Source organism: Hyla sarda, unplaced genomic scaffold (assembly GCF_029499605.1).
Source record: "Hyla sarda isolate aHylSar1 unplaced genomic scaffold, aHylSar1.hap1 scaffold_2812, whole genome shotgun sequence".
Lineage (NCBI taxonomy): Eukaryota > Metazoa > Chordata > Amphibia > Anura > Hylidae > Hyla > Hyla sarda.
Genome location: NW_026609517.1, coordinates 1 through 20,903, shown reverse-complemented (window position 1 = coordinate 20,903; position 20,903 = coordinate 1). Strand labels below are relative to the sequence as shown.

Here is a 20,903-nt window from a genome sequence, read left to right as displayed (position 1 = left end):
AGGAGTAAGAAGGGTTCCTGGCAAATCCGGGTTATGGATTGCATTTAAAAAGGCCCCGTGGGAGTGCAATGGGCCCCTGTCTTGCTGCTTAGCAATAATGGTATGGGTTTAGGTTCTGCTGTGTGTACTGGTGGTTGACTGCCCCCCAGCCCAGAGTGTGCATGGAAAATTGTCTGGCAGCCTCCCTGACAGCAAGCAGTGATAGTGCCCATGAAGGGGACCTTGTTGGGCCCGCCCCTTTCACGGTTATCGCTTCTCGGCCTTTTGGCTAAGATCAAGTGTAGTATCTGTTCTTATCAGTTTAATATCTGATACGTCCCCTATCTGGGGACCATATATTAAATGGATTTTTGAGAACGGGGGCCTTTCGAAGCTTGCTTCCGTCGCCCTATGCATTGACCCGATATGGCAGTATCTTCGGGTACAGTGCACCACCCCCTTACAGGGTTAAAAAGAAAGATTCCTACTTTCATTGCTACCTGCTTGCTGGCTAGCCAGCTAGCCAGCCCTGTGGGCCTTGCTGCTGCTGCTGCTGCAGCCAAAAAACAAAAGGTGGTGCTGCTGCTGCTTCTGCTTCTGCTTGTGTCTGGCCGCTGTTGGAGCGTCCAGGCACAGGACTTCTGCTGCTGCTGACTAAATGGCCTCCTTAATTGGATCATTTGAGTAGCCAGCACACCTGTGCAGGTAGGGCATGACATGATAGGCAGCTGCCTTGATAGCGGGTGGGTGCTGAATGTTCCTAATTGACAAAATAAGATTAATGCTTATGAAGAAATATAAAATCTCATCCCTTCCCCAATATCGCGCCACACCCCTACCCCTTAATTCCCTGGTTGAACTTGATGGACATATGTCTTTTTTCGACCGTACTAACTATGTAACTATGTAACATAACATGGGGGGGGGGGTCTCCTGGCTGTTCACACAGGTGTGTCATTGCTGTACATTGACCATGCATTGCTTCTGTGGTATTGCAAAGGCAAAGACAAATGCTTCCAGCCATCCATTGCACTAATGGATTGGTCATCAGCTGGCTGTCTATGTCCCGCATCAATATAGACCAAAGTACAGAGGGTTAGGCTATGCTATTGTGCACCTACCTGATGCATCAGAAGGTGCGAGGCCCTTGCTAAATTCTGTGCACAGACTTTGAGATCTATGCTTTAGACTGTATCTAAACCTGCTCCAACATGGACTGACATTCTGGCCTACTTTCAGCCGATGCGACTTGTCTGTCGCTGAACAGTCGCTTTTTATGTATTCAGCACCTATGTATAATGTTGTAAAAATGCTCTAGAAGCTAAAGTCGCAGAAATGTCACACATATTTGGCCTGCAACTTTCTGTGCGACAAATTCAGACAGGAAAAATCAGTATAAATCCTTAGAAAATTATCCCCCAGTGTCTCCATCTGCTGGCGGTATTGAATAAGCATTGCTGCACTGATGGGGTATGCATTAGACGAAAAAAAAGAAGAAAAAGAAGAATAATACGCCCAGAAAAGAGGCGAAAAGGAGAAAAACGTAAAAAAACGTGAAAAAAAAGTAAGAGGAAGAGAAGGGAAAAAAAGGTGGAAATGGGTTTAAAAGTGATTTCGGCGGAGAAATATATATATATATATATATATATATATATATATATATATATATATACGCGCACACACACACATATATATAAACGTATTCTCCGTTGAGATATTGCAGCCGCTGCTGTGTCCAGGCCCAGGAGCCTTAGCACTGTGCTGTGATGTCACTCAATACCACTGACATCACTAGGTGTAAACAACATCTCTCCTTTGCTGTGTATGTGACTATGGAGCTGTTTGGTGATGTCGTCTATGATGGCCTTCATAGAAGCAACAGGAGATTGTTGCATCCATCTAGAACCCTCAGAACTACAGTGCTATGATGTCACTCACTTCCACAGGCCTTGCAGAGTGTAAACAACAACAACCCAGCTTTGTTGTGTATGTAACCATAGGGATTTGTGATGTCACCTAGAACCTTCACAGCAGCGACAGCTTTATGAGGAGCATCAGCACTGCTCTGCCTGAGCAGAACCATCACCGCCATAGGTTGTCAAATAACCCGGGTTTAACCCACACAGGTAAGTCCAATGGGGTGCAGGCATGTCCTCTATGCTTACAGCTTCCCGTGGGTGTTGGTTTGATACCGTTTGGGGACAGCCAAGGAGGCATCTGCAGGCAACAAAGGTAGGTGTGTGCTTGTGTGTGTGTTTCCTATGCAGATCCTAAGCCCAGTGTCACATGCAAGTAGGAGGAGTAAGAAGGGTTCCTGGCAAATCCGGGTTATGGATTGCATTTAAAAAGGCCCCGTGGGAGTGCAATGGGCCCCTGTCTTGCTGCTTAGCAATAATGGTATGGGTTTAGGTTCTGCTGTGTGTACTGGTGGTTGACTGCCCCCCAGCCCAGAGTGTGCATGGAAAATTGTCTGGCAGCCTCCCTGACAGCAAGCAGTGATAGTGCCCATGAAGGGGACCTTGTTGGGCCCGCCCCTTTCACGGTTATCGCTTCTCGGCCTTTTGGCTAAGATCAAGTGTAGTATCTGTTCTTATCAGTTTAATATCTGATACGTCCCCTATCTGGGGACCATATATTAAATGGATTTTTGAGAACGGGGGCCGATTTCGAAGCTTGCTTCCGTCGCCCTATGCATTGACCCGATATGGCAGTATCTTCGGGTACAGTGCACCACCCCCTTACAGGGTTAAAAAGAAAGATTCCTACTTTCATTGCTACCTGCTTGCTGGCTAGCCAGCTAGCCAGCCCTGTGGGCCTTGCTGCTGCTGCTGCTGCAGCCAAAAAACAAAAGGTGGTGCTGCTGCTGCTTCTGCTTCTGCTTGTGTCTGGCCGCTGTTGGAGCGTCCAGGCACAGGACTTCTGCTGCTGCTGACTAAATGGCCTCCTTAATTGGATCATTTGAGTAGCCAGCACACCTGTGCAGGTAGGGCATGACATGATAGGCAGCTGCCTTGATAGCGGGTGGGTGCTGAATGTTCCTAATTGACAAAATAAGATTAATGCTTATGAAGAAATATAAAATCTCATCCCTTCCCCAATATCGCGCCACACCCCTACCCCTTAATTCCCTGGTTGAACTTGATGGACATATGTCTTTTTTCGACCGTACTAACTATGTAACTATGTAACATAACATGGGGGGGGGGGTCTCCTGGCTGTTCACACAGGTGTGTCATTGCTGTACATTGACCATGCATTGCTTCTGTGGTATTGCAAAGGCAAAGACAAATGCTTCCAGCCATCCATTGCACTAATGGATTGGTCATCAGCTGGCTGTCTATGTCCCGCATCAATATAGACCAAAGTACAGAGGGTTAGGCTATGCTATTGTGCACCTACCTGATGCATCAGAAGGTGCGAGGCCCTTGCTAAATTCTGTGCACAGACTTTGAGATCTATGCTTTAGACTGTATCTAAACCTGCTCCAACATGGACTGACATTCTGGCCTACTTTCAGCCGATGCGACTTGTCTGTCGCTGAACAGTCGCTTTTTATGTATTCAGCACCTATGTATAATGTTGTAAAAATGCTCTAGAAGCTAAAGTCGCAGAAATGTCACACATATTTGGCCTGCAACTTTCTGTGCGACAAATTCAGACAGGAAAAATCAGTATAAATCCTTAGAAAATTATCCCCCAGTGTCTCCATCTGCTGGCGGTATTGAATAAGCATTGCTGCACTGATGGGGTATGCATTAGACGAAAAAAAAGAAGAAAAAGAAGAATAATACGCCCAGAAAAGAGGCGAAAAGGAGAAAAACGTAAAAAAACGTGAAAAAAAAGTAAGAGGAAGAGAAGGGAAAAAAAGGTGGAAATGGGTTTAAAAGTGATTTCGGCGGAGAAATATATATATATATATATATATATATATATATATATATATACGCGCACACACACACATATATATAAACGTATTCTCCGTTGAGATATTGCAGCCGCTGCTGTGTCCAGGCCCAGGAGCCTTAGCACTGTGCTGTGATGTCACTCAATACCACTGACATCACTAGGTGTAAACAACATCTCTCCTTTGCTGTGTATGTGACTATGGAGCTGTTTGGTGATGTCGTCTATTATGGCCTTCATAGAAGCAACAGGAGATTGTTGCATCCATCTAGAACCCTCAGAACTACAGTGCTATGATGTCACTCACTTCCACAGGCCTTGCAGAGTGTAAACAACAACAACCCAGCTTTGTTGTGTATGTAACCATAGGGATTTGTGATGTCACCTAGAACCTTCACAGCAGCGACAGCTTTATGAGGAGCATCAGCACTGCTCTGCCTGAGCAGAACCATCACCGCCATAGGTTGTCAAATAACCCGGGTTTAACCCACACAGGTAAGTCCAATGGGGTGCAGGCATGTCCTCTATGCTTACAGCTTCCCGTGGGTGTTGGTTTGATACCGTTTGGGGACAGCCAAGGAGGCATCTGCAGGCAACAAAGGTAGGTGTGTGCTTGTGTGTGTGTTTCCTATGCAGATCCTAAGCCCAGTGTCACATGCAAGTAGGAGGAGTAAGAAGGGTTCCTGGCAAATCCGGGTTATGGATTGCATTTAAAAAGGCCCCGTGGGAGTGCAATGGGCCCCTGTCTTGCTGCTTAGCAATAATGGTATGGGTTTAGGTTCTGCTGTGTGTACTGGTGGTTGACTGCCCCCCAGCCCAGAGTGTGCATGGAAAATTGTCTGGCAGCCTCCCTGACAGCAAGCAGTGATAGTGCCCATGAAGGGGACCTTGTTGGGCCCGCCCCTTTCACGGTTATCGCTTCTCGGCCTTTTGGCTAAGATCAAGTGTAGTATCTGTTCTTATCAGTTTAATATCTGATACGTCCCCTATCTGGGGACCATATATTAAATGGATTTTTGAGAACGGGGGCCGATTTCGAAGCTTGCTTCCGTCGCCCTATGCATTGACCCGATATGGCAGTATCTTCGGGTACAGTGCACCACCCCCTTACAGGGTTAAAAAGAAAGATTCCTACTTTCATTGCTACCTGCTTGCTGGCTAGCCAGCTAGCCAGCCCTGTGGGCCTTGCTGCTGCTGCTGCTGCAGCCAAAAAACAAAAGGTGGTGCTGCTGCTGCTTCTGCTTCTGCTTGTGTCTGGCCGCTGTTGGAGCGTCCAGGCACAGGACTTCTGCTGCTGCTGACTAAATGGCCTCCTTAATTGGATCATTTGAGTAGCCAGCACACCTGTGCAGGTAGGGCATGACATGATAGGCAGCTGCCTTGATAGCGGGTGGGTGCTGAATGTTCCTAATTGACAAAATAAGATTAATGCTTATGAAGAAATATAAAATCTCATCCCTTCCCCAATATCGCGCCACACCCCTACCCCTTAATTCCCTGGTTGAACTTGATGGACATATGTCTTTTTTCGACCGTACTAACTATGTAACTATGTAACATAACATGGGGGGGGTCTCCTGGCTGTTCACACAGGTGTGTCATTGCTGTACATTGACCATGCATTGCTTCTGTGGTATTGCAAAGGCAAAGACAAATGCTTCCAGCCATCCATTGCACTAATGGATTGGTCATCAGCTGGCTGTCTATGTCCCGCATCAATATAGACCAAAGTACAGAGGGTTAGGCTATGCTATTGTGCACCTACCTGATGCATCAGAAGGTGCGAGGCCCTTGCTAAATTCTGTGCACAGACTTTGAGATCTATGCTTTAGACTGTATCTAAACCTGCTCCAACATGGACTGACATTCTGGCCTACTTTCAGCCGATGCGACTTGTCTGTCGCTGAACAGTCGCTTTTTATGTATTCAGCACCTATGTATAATGTTGTAAAAATGCTCTAGAAGCTAAAGTCGCAGAAATGTCACACATATTTGGCCTGCAACTTTCTGTGCGACAAATTCAGACAGGAAAAATCAGTATAAATCCTTAGAAAATTATCCCCCAGTGTCTCCATCTGCTGGCGGTATTGAATAAGCATTGCTGCACTGATGGGGTATGCATTAGACGAAAAAAAAGAAGAAAAAGAAGAATAATACGCCCAGAAAAGAGGCGAAAAGGAGAAAAACGTAAAAAAACGTGAAAAAAAAGTAAGAGGAAGAGAAGGGAAAAAAAGGTGGAAATGGGTTTAAAAGTGATTTCGGCGGAGAAATATATATATATATATATATATATTATATATATATATATATATATATACGCGCACACACACACATATATATAAACGTATTCTCCGTTGAGATATTGCAGCCGCTGCTGTGTCCAGGCCCAGGAGCCTTAGCACTGTGCTGTGATGTCACTCAATACCACTGACATCACTAGGTGTAAACAACATCTCTCCTTTGCTGTGTATGTGACTATGGAGCTGTTTGGTGATGTCGTCTATTATGGCCTTCATAGAAGCAACAGGAGATTGTTGCATCCATCTAGAACCCTCAGAACTACAGTGCTATGATGTCACTCACTTCCACAGGCCTTGCAGAGTGTAAACAACAACAACCCAGCTTTGTTGTGTATGTAACCATAGGGATTTGTGATGTCACCTAGAACCTTCACAGCAGCGACAGCTTTATGAGGAGCATCAGCACTGCTCTGCCTGAGCAGAACCATCACCGCCATAGGTTGTCAAATAACCCGGGTTTAACCCACACAGGTAAGTCCAATGGGGTGCAGGCATGTCCTCTATGCTTACAGCTTCCCGTGGGTGTTGGTTTGATACCGTTTGGGGACAGCCAAGGAGGCATCTGCAGGCAACAAAGGTAGGTGTGTGCTTGTGTGTGTGTTTCCTATGCAGATCCTAAGCCCAGTGTCACATGCAAGTAGGAGGAGTAAGAAGGGTTCCTGGCAAATCCGGGTTATGGATTGCATTTAAAAAGGCCCCGTGGGAGTGCAATGGGCCCCTGTCTTGCTGCTTAGCAATAATGGTATGGGTTTAGGTTCTGCTGTGTGTACTGGTGGTTGACTGCCCCCCAGCCCAGAGTGTGCATGGAAAATTGTCTGGCAGCCTCCCTGACAGCAAGCAGTGATAGTGCCCATGAAGGGGACCTTGTTGGGCCCGCCCCTTTCACGGTTATCGCTTCTCGGCCTTTTGGCTAAGATCAAGTGTAGTATCTGTTCTTATCAGTTTAATATCTGATACGTCCCCTATCTGGGGACCATATATTAAATGGATTTTTGAGAACGGGGGCCGATTTCGAAGCTTGCTTCCGTCGCCCTATGCATTGACCCGATATGGCAGTATCTTCGGGTACAGTGCACCACCCCCTTACAGGGTTAAAAAGAAAGATTCCTACTTTCATTGCTACCTGCTTGCTGGCTAGCCAGCTAGCCAGCCCTGTGGGCCTTGCTGCTGCTGCTGCTGCAGCCAAAAAACAAAAGGTGGTGCTGCTGCTGCTTCTGCTTCTGCTTGTGTCTGGCCGCTGTTGGAGCGTCCAGGCACAGGACTTCTGCTGCTGCTGACTAAATGGCCTCCTTAATTGGATCATTTGAGTAGCCAGCACACCTGTGCAGGTAGGGCATGACATGATAGGCAGCTGCCTTGATAGCGGGTGGGTGCTGAATGTTCCTAATTGACAAAATAAGATTAATGCTTATGAAGAAATATAAAATCTCATCCCTTCCCCAATATCGCGCCACACCCCTACCCCTTAATTCCCTGGTTGAACTTGATGGACATATGTCTTTTTTCGACCGTACTAACTATGTAACTATGTAACATAACATGGGGGGGGGGGGGGGGGGGGGTCTCCTGGCTGTTCACACAGGTGTGTCATTGCTGTACATTGACCATGCATTGCTTCTGTGGTATTGCAAAGGCAAAGACAAATGCTTCCAGCCATCCATTGCACTAATGGATTGGTCATCAGCTGGCTGTCTATGTCCCGCATCAATATAGACCAAAGTACAGAGGGTTAGGCTATGCTATTGTGCACCTACCTGATGCATCAGAAGGTGCGAGGCCCTTGCTAAATTCTGTGCACAGACTTTGAGATCTATGCTTTAGACTGTATCTAAACCTGCTCCAACATGGACTGACATTCTGGCCTACTTTCAGCCGATGCGACTTGTCTGTCGCTGAACAGTCGCTTTTTATGTATTCAGCACCTATGTATAATGTTGTAAAAATGCTCTAGAAGCTAAAGTCGCAGAAATGTCACACATATTTGGCCTGCAACTTTCTGTGCGACAAATTCAGACAGGAAAAATCAGTATAAATCCTTAGAAAATTATCCCCCAGTGTCTCCATCTGCTGGCGGTATTGAATAAGCATTGCTGCACTGATGGGGTATGCATTAGACGAAAAAAAAGAAGAAAAAGAAGAATAATACGCCCAGAAAAGAGGCGAAAAGGAGAAAAACGTAAAAAAACGTGAAAAAAAAGTAAGAGGAAGAGAAGGGAAAAAAAGGTGGAAATGGGTTTAAAAGTGATTTCGGCGGAGAAATATATATATATATATATATATATATATATATATATATATATACGCGCACACACACACATATATATAAACGTATTCTCCGTTGAGATATTGCAGCCGCTGCTGTGTCCAGGCCCAGGAGCCTTAGCACTGTGCTGTGATGTCACTCAATACCACTGACATCACTAGGTGTAAACAACATCTCTCCTTTGCTGTGTATGTGACTATGGAGCTGTTTGGTGATGTCGTCTATTATGGCCTTCATAGAAGCAACAGGAGATTGTTGCATCCATCTAGAACCCTCAGAACTACAGTGCTATGATGTCACTCACTTCCACAGGCCTTGCAGAGTGTAAACAACAACAACCCAGCTTTGTTGTGTATGTAACCATAGGGATTTGTGATGTCACCTAGAACCTTCACAGCAGCGACAGCTTTATGAGGAGCATCAGCACTGCTCTGCCTGAGCAGAACCATCACCGCCATAGGTTGTCAAATAACCCGGGTTTAACCCACACAGGTAAGTCCAATGGGGTGCAGGCATGTCCTCTATGCTTACAGCTTCCCGTGGGTGTTGGTTTGATACCGTTTGGGGACAGCCAAGGAGGCATCTGCAGGCAACAAAGGTAGGTGTGTGCTTGTGTGTGTGTTTCCTATGCAGATCCTAAGCCCAGTGTCACATGCAAGTAGGAGGAGTAAGAAGGGTTCCTGGCAAATCCGGGTTATGGATTGCATTTAAAAAGGCCCCGTGGGAGTGCAATGGGCCCCTGTCTTGCTGCTTAGCAATAATGGTATGGGTTTAGGTTCTGCTGTGTGTACTGGTGGTTGACTGCCCCCCAGCCCAGAGTGTGCATGGAAAATTGTCTGGCAGCCTCCCTGACAGCAAGCAGTGATAGTGCCCATGAAGGGGACCTTGTTGGGCCCGCCCCTTTCACGGTTATCGCTTCTCGGCCTTTTGGCTAAGATCAAGTGTAGTATCTGTTCTTATCAGTTTAATATCTGATACGTCCCCTATCTGGGGACCATATATTAAATGGATTTTTGAGAACGGGGGCCGATTTCGAAGCTTGCTTCCGTCGCCCTATGCATTGACCCGATATGGCAGTATCTTCGGGTACAGTGCACCACCCCCTTACAGGGTTAAAAAGAAAGATTCCTACTTTCATTGCTACCTGCTTGCTGGCTAGCCAGCTAGCCAGCCCTGTGGGCCTTGCTGCTGCTGCTGCTGCAGCCAAAAAACAAAAGGTGGTGCTGCTGCTGCTTCTGCTTCTGCTTGTGTCTGGCCGCTGTTGGAGCGTCCAGGCACAGGACTTCTGCTGCTGCTGACTAAATGGCCTCCTTAATTGGATCATTTGAGTAGCCAGCACACCTGTGCAGGTAGGGCATGACATGATAGGCAGCTGCCTTGATAGCGGGTGGGTGCTGAATGTTCCTAATTGACAAAATAAGATTAATGCTTATGAAGAAATATAAAATCTCATCCCTTCCCCAATATCGCGCCACACCCCTACCCCTTAATTCCCTGGTTGAACTTGATGGACATATGTCTTTTTTCGACCGTACTAACTATGTAACTATGTAACATAACATGGGGGGGGGGGGGGGTCTCCTGGCTGTTCACACAGGTGTGTCATTGCTGTACATTGACCATGCATTGCTTCTGTGGTATTGCAAAGGCAAAGACAAATGCTTCCAGCCATCCATTGCACTAATGGATTGGTCATCAGCTGGCTGTCTATGTCCCGCATCAATATAGACCAAAGTACAGAGGGTTAGGCTATGCTATTGTGCACCTACCTGATGCATCAGAAGGTGCGAGGCCCTTGCTAAATTCTGTGCACAGACTTTGAGATCTATGCTTTAGACTGTATCTAAACCTGCTCCAACATGGACTGACATTCTGGCCTACTTTCAGCCGATGCGACTTGTCTGTCGCTGAACAGTCGCTTTTTATGTATTCAGCACCTATGTATAATGTTGTAAAAATGCTCTAGAAGCTAAAGTCGCAGAAATGTCACACATATTTGGCCTGCAACTTTCTGTGCGACAAATTCAGACAGGAAAAATCAGTATAAATCCTTAGAAAATTATCCCCCAGTGTCTCCATCTGCTGGCGGTATTGAATAAGCATTGCTGCACTGATGGGGTATGCATTAGACGAAAAAAAAGAAGAAAAAGAAGAATAATACGCCCAGAAAAGAGGCGAAAAGGAGAAAAACGTAAAAAAACGTGAAAAAAAAGTAAGAGGAAGAGAAGGGAAAAAAAGGTGGAAATGGGTTTAAAAGTGATTTCGGCGGAGAAATATATATATATATATATATATATATATATATATATATATATATACGCGCACACACACACATATATATAAACGTATTCTCCGTTGAGATATTGCAGCCGCTGCTGTGTCCAGGCCCAGGAGCCTTAGCACTGTGCTGTGATGTCACTCAATACCACTGACATCACTAGGTGTAAACAACATCTCTCCTTTGCTGTGTATGTGACTATGGAGCTGTTTGGTGATGTCGTCTATTATGGCCTTCATAGAAGCAACAGGAGATTGTTGCATCCATCTAGAACCCTCAGAACTACAGTGCTATGATGTCACTCACTTCCACAGGCCTTGCAGAGTGTAAACAACAACAACCCAGCTTTGTTGTGTATGTAACCATAGGGATTTGTGATGTCACCTAGAACCTTCACAGCAGCGACAGCTTTATGAGGAGCATCAGCACTGCTCTGCCTGAGCAGAACCATCACCGCCATAGGTTGTCAAATAACCCGGGTTTAACCCACACAGGTAAGTCCAATGGGGTGCAGGCATGTCCTCTATGCTTACAGCTTCCCGTGGGTGTTGGTTTGATACCGTTTGGGGACAGCCAAGGAGGCATCTGCAGGCAACAAAGGTAGGTGTGTGCTTGTGTGTGTGTTTCCTATGCAGATCCTAAGCCCAGTGTCACATGCAAGTAGGAGGAGTAAGAAGGGTTCCTGGCAAATCCGGGTTATGGATTGCATTTAAAAAGGCCCCGTGGGAGTGCAATGGGCCCCTGTCTTGCTGCTTAGCAATAATGGTATGGGTTTAGGTTCTGCTGTGTGTACTGGTGGTTGACTGCCCCCCAGCCCAGAGTGTGCATGGAAAATTGTCTGGCAGCCTCCCTGACAGCAAGCAGTGATAGTGCCCATGAAGGGGACCTTGTTGGGCCCGCCCCTTTCACGGTTATCGCTTCTCGGCCTTTTGGCTAAGATCAAGTGTAGTATCTGTTCTTATCAGTTTAATATCTGATACGTCCCCTATCTGGGGACCATATATTAAATGTATTTTTGAGAACGGGGGCCGATTTCGAAGCTTGCTTCCGTCGCCCTATGCATTGACCCGATATGGCAGTATCTTCGGGTACAGTGCACCACCCCCTTACAGGGTTAAAAAGAAAGATTCCTACTTTCATTGCTACCTGCTTGCTGGCTAGCCAGCTAGCCAGCCCTGTGGGCCTTGCTGCTGCTGCTGCTGCAGCCAAAAAACAAAAGGTGGTGCTGCTGCTGCTTCTGCTTCTGCTTGTGTCTGGCCGCTGTTGGAGCGTCCAGGCACAGGACTTCTGCTGCTGCTGACTAAATGGCCTCCTTAATTGGATCATTTGAGTAGCCAGCACACCTGTGCAGGTAGGGCATGACATGATAGGCAGCTGCCTTGATAGCGGGTGGGTGCTGAATGTTCCTAATTGACAAAATAAGATTAATGCTTATGAAGAAATATAAAATCTCATCCCTTCCCCAATATCGCGCCACACCCCTACCCCTTAATTCCCTGGTTGAACTTGATAGACATATGTCTTTTTTCGACCGTACTAACTATGTAACTATGTAACATAACATGGGGGGGGGGGGGGGGGTCTCCTGGCTGTTCACACAGGTGTGTCATTGCTGTACATTGACCATGCATTGCTTCTGTGGTATTGCAAAGGCAAAGACAAATGCTTCCAGCCATCCATTGCACTAATGGATTGGTCATCAGCTGGCTGTCTATGTCCCGCATCAATATAGACCAAAGTACAGAGGGTTAGGCTATGCTATTGTGCACCTACCTGATGCATCAGAAGGTGCGAGGCCCTTGCTAAATTCTGTGCACAGACTTTGAGATCTATGCTTTAGACTGTATCTAAACCTGCTCCAACATGGACTGACATTCTGGCCTACTTTCAGCCGATGCGACTTGTCTGTCGCTGAACAGTCGCTTTTTATGTATTCAGCACCTATGTATAATGTTGTAAAAATGCTCTAGAAGCTAAAGTCGCAGAAATGTCACACATATTTGGCCTGCAACTTTCTGTGCGACAAATTCAGACAGGAAAAATCAGTATAAATCCTTAGAAAATTATCCCCCAGTGTCTCCATCTGCTGGCGGTATTGAATAAGCATTGCTGCACTGATGGGGTATGCATTAGACGAAAAAAAAGAAGAAAAAGAAGAATAATACGCCCAGAAAAGAGGCGAAAAGGAGAAAAACGTAAAAAAACGTGAAAAAAAAGTAAGAGGAAGAGAAGGGAAAAAAAGGTGGAAATGGGTTTAAAAGTGATTTCGGCGGAGAATATATATATATATATATATATATATATATATATATATATATATATACGCGCACACACACACATATATATAAACGTATTCTCCGTTGAGATATTGCAGCCGCTGCTGTGTCCAGGCCCAGGAGCCTTAGCACTGTGCTGTGATGTCACTCAATACCACTGACATCACTAGGTGTAAACAACATCTCTCCTTTGCTGTGTATGTGACTATGGAGCTGTTTGGTGATGTCGTCTATTATGGCCTTCATAGAAGCAACAGGAGATTGTTGCATCCATCTAGAACCCTCAGAACTACAGTGCTATGATGTCACTCACTTCCACAGGCCTTGCAGAGTGTAAACAACAACAACCCAGCTTTGTTGTGTATGTAACCATAGGGATTTGTGATGTCACCTAGAACCTTCACAGCAGCGACAGCTTTATGAGGAGCATCAGCACTGCTCTGCCTGAGCAGAACCATCACCGCCATAGGTTGTCAAATAACCCGGGTTTAACCCACACAGGTAAGTCCAATGGGGTGCAGGCATGTCCTCTATGCTTACAGCTTCCCGTGGGTGTTGGTTTGATACCGTTTGGGGACAGCCAAGGAGGCATCTGCAGGCAACAAAGGTAGGTGTGTGCTTGTGTGTGTGTTTCCTATGCAGATCCTAAGCCCAGTGTCACATGCAAGTAGGAGGAGTAAGAAGGGTTCCTGGCAAATCCGGGTTATGGATTGCATTTAAAAAGGCCCCGTGGGAGTGCAATGGGCCCCTGTCTTGCTGCTTAGCAATAATGGTATGGGTTTAGGTTCTGCTGTGTGTACTGGTGGTTGACTGCCCCCCAGCCCAGAGTGTGCATGGAAAATTGTCTGGCAGCCTCCCTGACAGCAAGCAGTGATAGTGCCCATGAAGGGGACCTTGTTGGGCCCGCCCCTTTCACGGTTATCGCTTCTCGGCCTTTTGGCTAAGATCAAGTGTAGTATCTGTTCTTATCAGTTTAATATCTGATACGTCCCCTATCTGGGGACCATATATTAAATGGATTTTTGAGAACGGGGGCCGATTTCGAAGCTTGCTTCCGTCGCCCTATGCATTGACCCGATATGGCAGTATCTTCGGGTACAGTGCACCACCCCCTTACAGGGTTAAAAAGAAAGATTCCTACTTTCATTGCTACCTGCTTGCTGGCTAGCCAGCTAGCCAGCCCTGTGGGCCTTGCTGCTGCTGCTGCTGCTGCAGCCAAAAAACAAAAGGTGGTGCTGCTGCTGCTTCTGCTTCTGCTTGTGTCTGGCCGCTGTTGGAGCGTCCAGGCACAGGACTTCTGCTGCTGCTGACTAAATGGCCTCCTTAATTGGATCATTTGAGTAGCCAGCACACCTGTGCAGGTAGGGCATGACATGATAGGCAGCTGCCTTGATAGCGGGTGGGTGCTGAATGTTCCTAATTGACAAAATAAGATTAATGCTTATGAAGAAATATAAAATCTCATCCCTTCCCCAATATCGCGCCACACCCCTACCCCTTAATTCCCTGGTTGAACTTGATGGACATATGTCTTTTTTCGACCGTACTAACTATGTAACTATGTAACATAACATGGGGGGGGGGGGGGGGGTCTCCTGGCTGTTCACACAGGTGTGTCATTGCTGTACATTGACCATGCATTGCTTCTGTGGTATTGCAAAGGCAAAGACAAATGCTTCCAGCCATCCATTGCACTAATGGATTGGTCATCAGCTGGCTGTCTATGTCCCGCATCAATATAGACCAAAGTACAGAGGGTTAGGCTATGCTATTGTGCACCTACCTGATGCATCAGAAGGTGCGAGGCCCTTGCTAAATTCTGTGCACAGACTTTGAGATCTATGCTTTAGACTGTATCTAAACCTGCTCCAACATGGACTGACATTCTGGCCTACTTTCAGCCGATGCGACTTGTCTGTCGCTGAACAGTCGCTTTTTATGTATTCAGCACCTATGTATAATGTTGTAAAAATGCTCTAGAAGCTAAAGTCGCAGAAATGTCACACATATTTGGCCTGCAACTTTCTGTGCGACAAATTCAGACAGGAAAAATCAGTATAAATCCTTAGAAAATTATCCCCCAGTGTCTCCATCTGCTGGCGGTATTGAATAAGCATTGCTGCACTGATGGGGGTATGCATTAGACGAAAAAAAAGAAGAAAAAGAAGAATAATACGCCCAGAAAAGAGGCGAAAAGGAGAAAAACGTAAAAAAACGTGAAAAAAAAGTAAGAGGAAGAGAAGGGAAAAAAAGGTGGAAATGGGTTTAAAAGTGATTTCGGCGGAGAAATATATATATATATATATATATATATATATATATATATACGCGCACACACACACATATATATAAACGTATTCTCCGTTGAGATATTGCAGCCGCTGCTGTGTCCAGGCCCAGGAGCCTTAGCACTGTGCTGTGATGTCACTCAATACCACTGACATCACTAGGTGTAAACAACATCTCTCCTTTGCTGTGTATGTGACTATGGAGCTGTTTGGTGATGTCGTCTATTATGGCCTTCATAGAAGCAACAGGAGATTGTTGCATCCATCTAGAACCCTCAGAACTACAGTGCTATGATGTCACTCACTTCCACAGGCCTTGCAGAGTGTAAACAACAACAACCCAGCTTTGTTGTGTATGTAACCATAGGGATTTGTGATGTCACCTAGAACCTTCACAGCAGCGACAGCTTTATGAGGAGCATCAGCACTGCTCTGCCTGAGCAGAACCATCACCGCCATAGGTTGTCAAATAACCCGGGTTTAACCCACACAGGTAAGTCCAATGGGGTGCAGGCATGTCCTCTATGCTTACAGCTTCCCGTGGGTGTTGGTTTGATACCGTTTGGGGACAGCCAAGGAGGCATCTGCAGGCAACAAAGGTAGGTGTGTGCTTGTGTGTGTGTTTCCTATGCAGATCCTAAGCCCAGTGTCACATGCAAGTAGGAGGAGTAAGAAGGGTTCCTGGCAAATCCGGGTTATGGATTGCATTTAAAAAGGCCCCGTGGGAGTGCAATGGGCCCCTGTCTTGCTGCTTAGCAATAATGGTATGGGTTTAGGTTCTGCTGTGTGTACTGGTGGTTGACTGCCCCCCAGCCCAGAGTGTGCATGGAAAATTGTCTGGCAGCCTCCCTGACAGCAAGCAGTGATAGTGCCCATGAAGGGGACCTTGTTGGGCCCGCCCCTTTCACGGTTATCGCTTCTCGGCCTTTTGGCTAAGATCAAGTGTAGTATCTGTTCTTATCAGTTTAATATCTGATACGTCCCCTATCTGGGGACCATATATTAAATGGATTTTTGAGAACGGGGGCCGATTTCGAAGCTTGCTTCCGTCGCCCTATGCATTGACCCGATATGGCAGTATCTTCGGGTACAGTGCACCACCCCCTTACAGGGTTAAAAAGAAAGATTCCTACTTTCATTGCTACCTGCTTGCTGGCTAGCCAGCTAGCCAGCCCTGTGGGCCTTGCTGCTGCTGCTGCTGCAGCCAAAAAACAAAAGGTGGTGCTGCTGCTGCTTCTGCTTCTGCTTGTGTCTGGCCGCTGTTGGAGCGTCCAGGCACAGGACTTCTGCTGCTGCTGACTAAATGGCCTCCTTAATTGGATCATTTGAGTAGCCAGCACACCTGTGCAGGTAGGGCATGACATGATAGGCAGCTGCCTTGATAGCGGGTGGGTGCTGAATGTTCCTAATTGACAAAATAAGATTAATGCTTATGAAGAAATATAAAATCTCATCCCTTCCCCAATATCGCGCCACACCCCTACCCCTTAATTCCCTGGTTGAACTTGATGGACATATGTCTTTTTTCGACCGTACTAACTATGTAACTATGTAACATAACATGGGGGGGGGGGGGTCTCCTGGCTGTTCACACAGGTGTGTCATTGCTGTACATTGACCATGCATTGCTTCTGTGGTATTGCAAAGGCAAAGACAAATGCTTCCAGCCATCCATTGCACTAATGGATTGGTCATCAGCTGGCTGTCTATGTCCCGCATCAATATAGACCAAAGTACAGAGGGTTAGGCTATGCTATTGTGCACCTACCTGATGCATCAGAAGGTGCGAGGCCCTTGCTAAATTCTGTGCACAGACTTTGAGATCTATGCTTTAGACTGTATCTAAACCTGCTCCAACATGGACTGACATTCTGGCCTACTTTCAGCCGATGCGACTTGTCTGTCGCTGAACAGTCGCTTTTTATGTATTCAGCACCTATGTATAATGTTGTAAAAATGCTCTAGAAGCTAAAGTCGCAGAAATGTCACACATATTTGGCCTGCAACTTTCTGTGCGACAAATTCAGACAGGAAAAATCAGTATAAATCCTTAGAAAATTATCCCCCAGTGTCTCCATCTGCTGGCGGTATTGAATAAGCATTGCTGCACTGATGGGGTATGCATTAGACGAAAAAAAAGAAGAAAAAGAAGAATAATACGCCCAGAAAAGAGGCGAAAAGGAGAAAAACGTAAAAAAACGTGAAAAAAAAGTAAGAGGAAGAGAAGGGAAAAAAAGGTGGAAATGGGTTTAAAAGTGATTTCGGCGGAGAAATATATATATATATATATATATATATATATATATATATATATATATATATATATACGCGCACACACACACATATATATAAACGTATTCTCCGTTGAGATATTGCAGCCGCTGCTGTGTCCAGGCCCAGGAGCCTTAGCACTGTGCTGTGATGTCACTCAATACCACTGACATCACTAGGTGTAAACAACATCTCTCCTTTGCTGTGTATGTGACTATGGAGCTGTTTGGTGATGTCGTCTATTATGGCCTTCATAGAAGCAACAGGAGATTGTTGCATCCATCTAGAACCCTCAGAACTACAGTGCTATGATGTCACTCACTTCCACAGGCCTTGCAGAGTGTAAACAACAACAACCCAGCTTTGTTGTGTATGTAACCATAGGGATTTGTGATGTCACCTAGAACCTTCACAGCAGCGACAGCTTTATGAGGAGCATCAGCACTGCTCTGCCTGAGCAGAACCATCACCGCCATAGGTTGTCAAATAACCCGGGTTTAACCCACACAGGTAAGTCCAATGGGGTGCAGGCATGTCCTCTATGCTTACAGCTTCCCGTGGGTGTTGGTTTGATACCGTTTGGGGACAGCCAAGGAGGCATCTGCAGGCAACAAAGGTAGGTGTGTGCTTGTGTGTGTGTTTCCTATGCAGATCCTAAGCCCAGTGTCACATGCAAGTAGGAGGAGTAAGAAGGGTTCCTGGCAAATCCGGGTTATGGATTGCATTTAAAAAGGCCCCGTGGGAGTGCAATGGGCCCCTGTCTTGCTGCTTAGCAATAATGGTATGGGTTTAGGTTCTGCTGTGTGTACTGGTGGTTGACTGCCCCCCAGCCCAGAGTGTGCATGGAAAATTGTCTGGCAGCCTCCCTGACAGCAAGCAGTGATAGTGCCCATGAAGGGGACCTTGTTGGGCCCGCCCCTTTCACGGTTATCGCTTCTCGGCCTTTTGGCTAAGATCAAGTGTAGTATCTGTTCTTATCAGTTTAATATCTGATACGTCCCCTATCTGGGGACCATATATTAAATGGATTTTTGAGAACGGGGGCCGATTTCGAAGCTTGCTTCCGTCGCCCTATGCATTGACCCGATATGGCAGTATCTTCGGGTACAGTGCACCACCCCCTTACAGGGTTAAAAAGAAAGATTCCTACTTTCATTGCTACCTGCTTGCTGGCTAGCCAGCTAGCCAGCCCTGTGGGCCTTGCTGCTGCTGCTGCTGCAGCCAAAAAACAAAAGGTGGTGCTGCTGCTGCTTCTGCTTCTGCTTGTGTCTGGCCGCTGTTGGAGCGTCCAGGCACAGGACTTCTGCTGCTGCTGACTAAATGGCCTCCTTAATTGGATCATTTGAGTAGCCAGCACACCTGTGCAGGTAGGGCATGACATGATAGGCAGCTGCCTTGATAGCGGGTGGGTGCTGAATGTTCCTAATTGACAAAATAAGATTAATGCTTATGAAGAAATATAAAATCTCATCCCTTCCCCAATATCGCGCCACACCCCTACCCCTTAATTCCCTGGTTGAACTTGATGGACATATGTCTTTTTTCGACCGTACTAACTATGTAACTATGTAACATAACATGGGGGGGGGGGTCTCCTGGCTGTTCACACAGGTGTGTCATTGCTGTACATTGACCATGCATTGCTTCTGTGGTATTGCAAAGGCAAAGACAAATGCTTCCAGCCATCCATTGCACTAATGGATTGGTCATCAGCTGGCTGTCTATGTCCCGCATCAATATAGACCAAAGTACAGAGGGTTAGGCTATGCTATTGTGCACCTACCTGATGCATCAGAAGGTGCGAGGCCCTTGCTAAATTCTGTGCACAGACTTTGAGATCTATGCTTTAGACTGTATCTAAACCTGCTCCAACATGGACTGACATTCTGGCCTACTTTCAGCCGATGCGACTTGTCTGTCGCTGAACAGTCGCTTTTTATGTATTCAGCACCTATGTATAATGTTGTAAAAATGCTCTAGAAGCTAAAGTCGCAGAAATGTCACACATATTTGGCCTGCAACTTTCTGTGCGACAAATTCAGACAGGAAAAATCAGTATAAATCCTTAGAAAATTATCCCCCAGTGTCTCCATCTGCTGGCGGTATTGAATAAGCATTGCTGCACTGATGGGGTATGCATTAGACGAAAAAAAAGAAGAAAAAGAAGAATAATACGCCCAGAAAAGAGGCGAAAAGGAGAAAAACGTAAAAAAACGTGAAAAAAAAGTAAGAGGAAGAGAAGGGAAAAAAAGGTGGAAATGGGTTTAAAAGTGATTTCGGCGGAGAAATATATATATATATATATATATATATATATATATATATATACGCGCACACACACACATATATATAAACGTATTCTCCGTTGAGATATTGCAGCCGCTGCTGTGTCCAGGCCCAGGAGCCTTAGCACTGTGCTGTGATGTCACTCAATACCACTGACATCACTAGGTGTAAACAACATCTCTCCTTTGCTGTGTATGTGACTATGGAGCTGTTTGGTGATGTCGTCTATTATGGCCTTCATAGAAGCAACAGGAGATTGTTGCATCCATCTAGAACCCTCAGAACTACAGTGCTATGATGTCACTCACTTCCACAGGCCTTGCAGAGTGTAAACAACAACAACCCAGCTTTGTTGTGTATGTAACCATAGGGATTTGTGATGTCACCTAGAACCTTCACAGCAGCGACAGCTTTATGAGGAGCATCAGCACTGCTCTGCCTGAGCAGAACCATCACCGCCATAGGTTGTCAAATAACCCGGGTTTAACCCACACAGGTAAGTCCAATGGGGTGCAGGCATGTCCTCTATGCTTACAGCTTCCCGTGGGTGTTGGTTTGATACCGTTTGGGGACAGCCAAGGAGGCATCTGCAGGCAACAAAGGTAGGTGTGTGCTTGTGTGTGTGTTTCCTATGCAGATCCTAAGCCCAGTGTCACATGCAAGTAGGAGGAGTAAGAAGGGTTCCTGGCAAATCCGGGTTATGGATTGCATTTAAAAAGGCCCCGTGGGAGTGCAATGGGCCCCTGTCTTGCTGCTTAGCAATAATGGTATGGGTTTAGGTTCTGCTGTGTGTACTGGTGGTTGACTGCCCCCCAGCCCAGAGTGTGCATGGAAAATTGTCTGGCAGCCTCCCTGACAGCAAGCAGTGATAGTGCCCATGAAGGGGACCTTGTTGGGCCCGCCCCTTTCACGGTTATCGCTTCTCGGCCTTTTGGCTAAGATCAAGTGTAGTATCTGTTCTTATCAGTTTAATATCTGATACGTCCCCTATCTGGGGACCATATATTAAATGGATTTTTGAGAACGGGGGCCGATTTCGAAGCTTGCTTCCGTCGCCCT

At 46.2% G+C, this 20,903-nt stretch overlaps 9 non-coding genes and 1 pseudogene across 9 annotated transcripts; all 10 read left to right on the top strand.

The window, feature by feature from the left end:
• Window positions 1-248: 248 nt before the first annotated feature.
• LOC130326156 (U2 spliceosomal RNA) lies at window positions 249-437 on the top strand. Its single transcript, XR_008870821.1, has one exon. It is a non-coding gene; the product is annotated as a U2 spliceosomal RNA (small nuclear RNA).
• Window positions 438-2,524: 2,087 nt separating this feature from the next.
• Window positions 2,525-2,715, top strand: LOC130326150 (U2 spliceosomal RNA). The gene has a single exon (XR_008870816.1). It is a non-coding gene; the product is annotated as a U2 spliceosomal RNA (small nuclear RNA).
• A 2,081-nt stretch (window positions 2,716-4,796) lies between these two features.
• Window positions 4,797-4,987, top strand: LOC130326149 (U2 spliceosomal RNA). The gene has a single exon (XR_008870815.1). It is a non-coding gene; the product is annotated as a U2 spliceosomal RNA (small nuclear RNA).
• Window positions 4,988-7,072: 2,085 nt separating this feature from the next.
• LOC130326148 (U2 spliceosomal RNA) lies at window positions 7,073-7,263 on the top strand. Its single transcript, XR_008870814.1, has one exon. It is a non-coding gene; the product is annotated as a U2 spliceosomal RNA (small nuclear RNA).
• Window positions 7,264-9,356: 2,093 nt separating this feature from the next.
• Window positions 9,357-9,547, top strand: LOC130326161 (U2 spliceosomal RNA). The gene has a single exon (XR_008870825.1). It is a non-coding gene; the product is annotated as a U2 spliceosomal RNA (small nuclear RNA).
• Window positions 9,548-11,636: 2,089 nt separating this feature from the next.
• Window positions 11,637-11,827, top strand: LOC130326147 (U2 spliceosomal RNA). The gene has a single exon (XR_008870813.1). It is a non-coding gene; the product is annotated as a U2 spliceosomal RNA (small nuclear RNA).
• A 2,092-nt stretch (window positions 11,828-13,919) lies between these two features.
• Window positions 13,920-14,110, top strand: LOC130326160 (U2 spliceosomal RNA). Its single transcript, XR_008870824.1, has one exon. It is a non-coding gene; the product is annotated as a U2 spliceosomal RNA (small nuclear RNA).
• A 2,089-nt stretch (window positions 14,111-16,199) lies between these two features.
• LOC130326159 (U2 spliceosomal RNA) lies at window positions 16,200-16,390 on the top strand. The gene has a single exon (XR_008870823.1). It is a non-coding gene; the product is annotated as a U2 spliceosomal RNA (small nuclear RNA).
• Window positions 16,391-18,487: 2,097 nt separating this feature from the next.
• Window positions 18,488-18,678, top strand: LOC130326158 (U2 spliceosomal RNA). Its single transcript, XR_008870822.1, has one exon. It is a non-coding gene; the product is annotated as a U2 spliceosomal RNA (small nuclear RNA).
• Window positions 18,679-20,759: 2,081 nt separating this feature from the next.
• Window positions 20,760-20,903, top strand: LOC130326157 (U2 spliceosomal RNA; annotated as a pseudogene; the record flags this gene model as incomplete).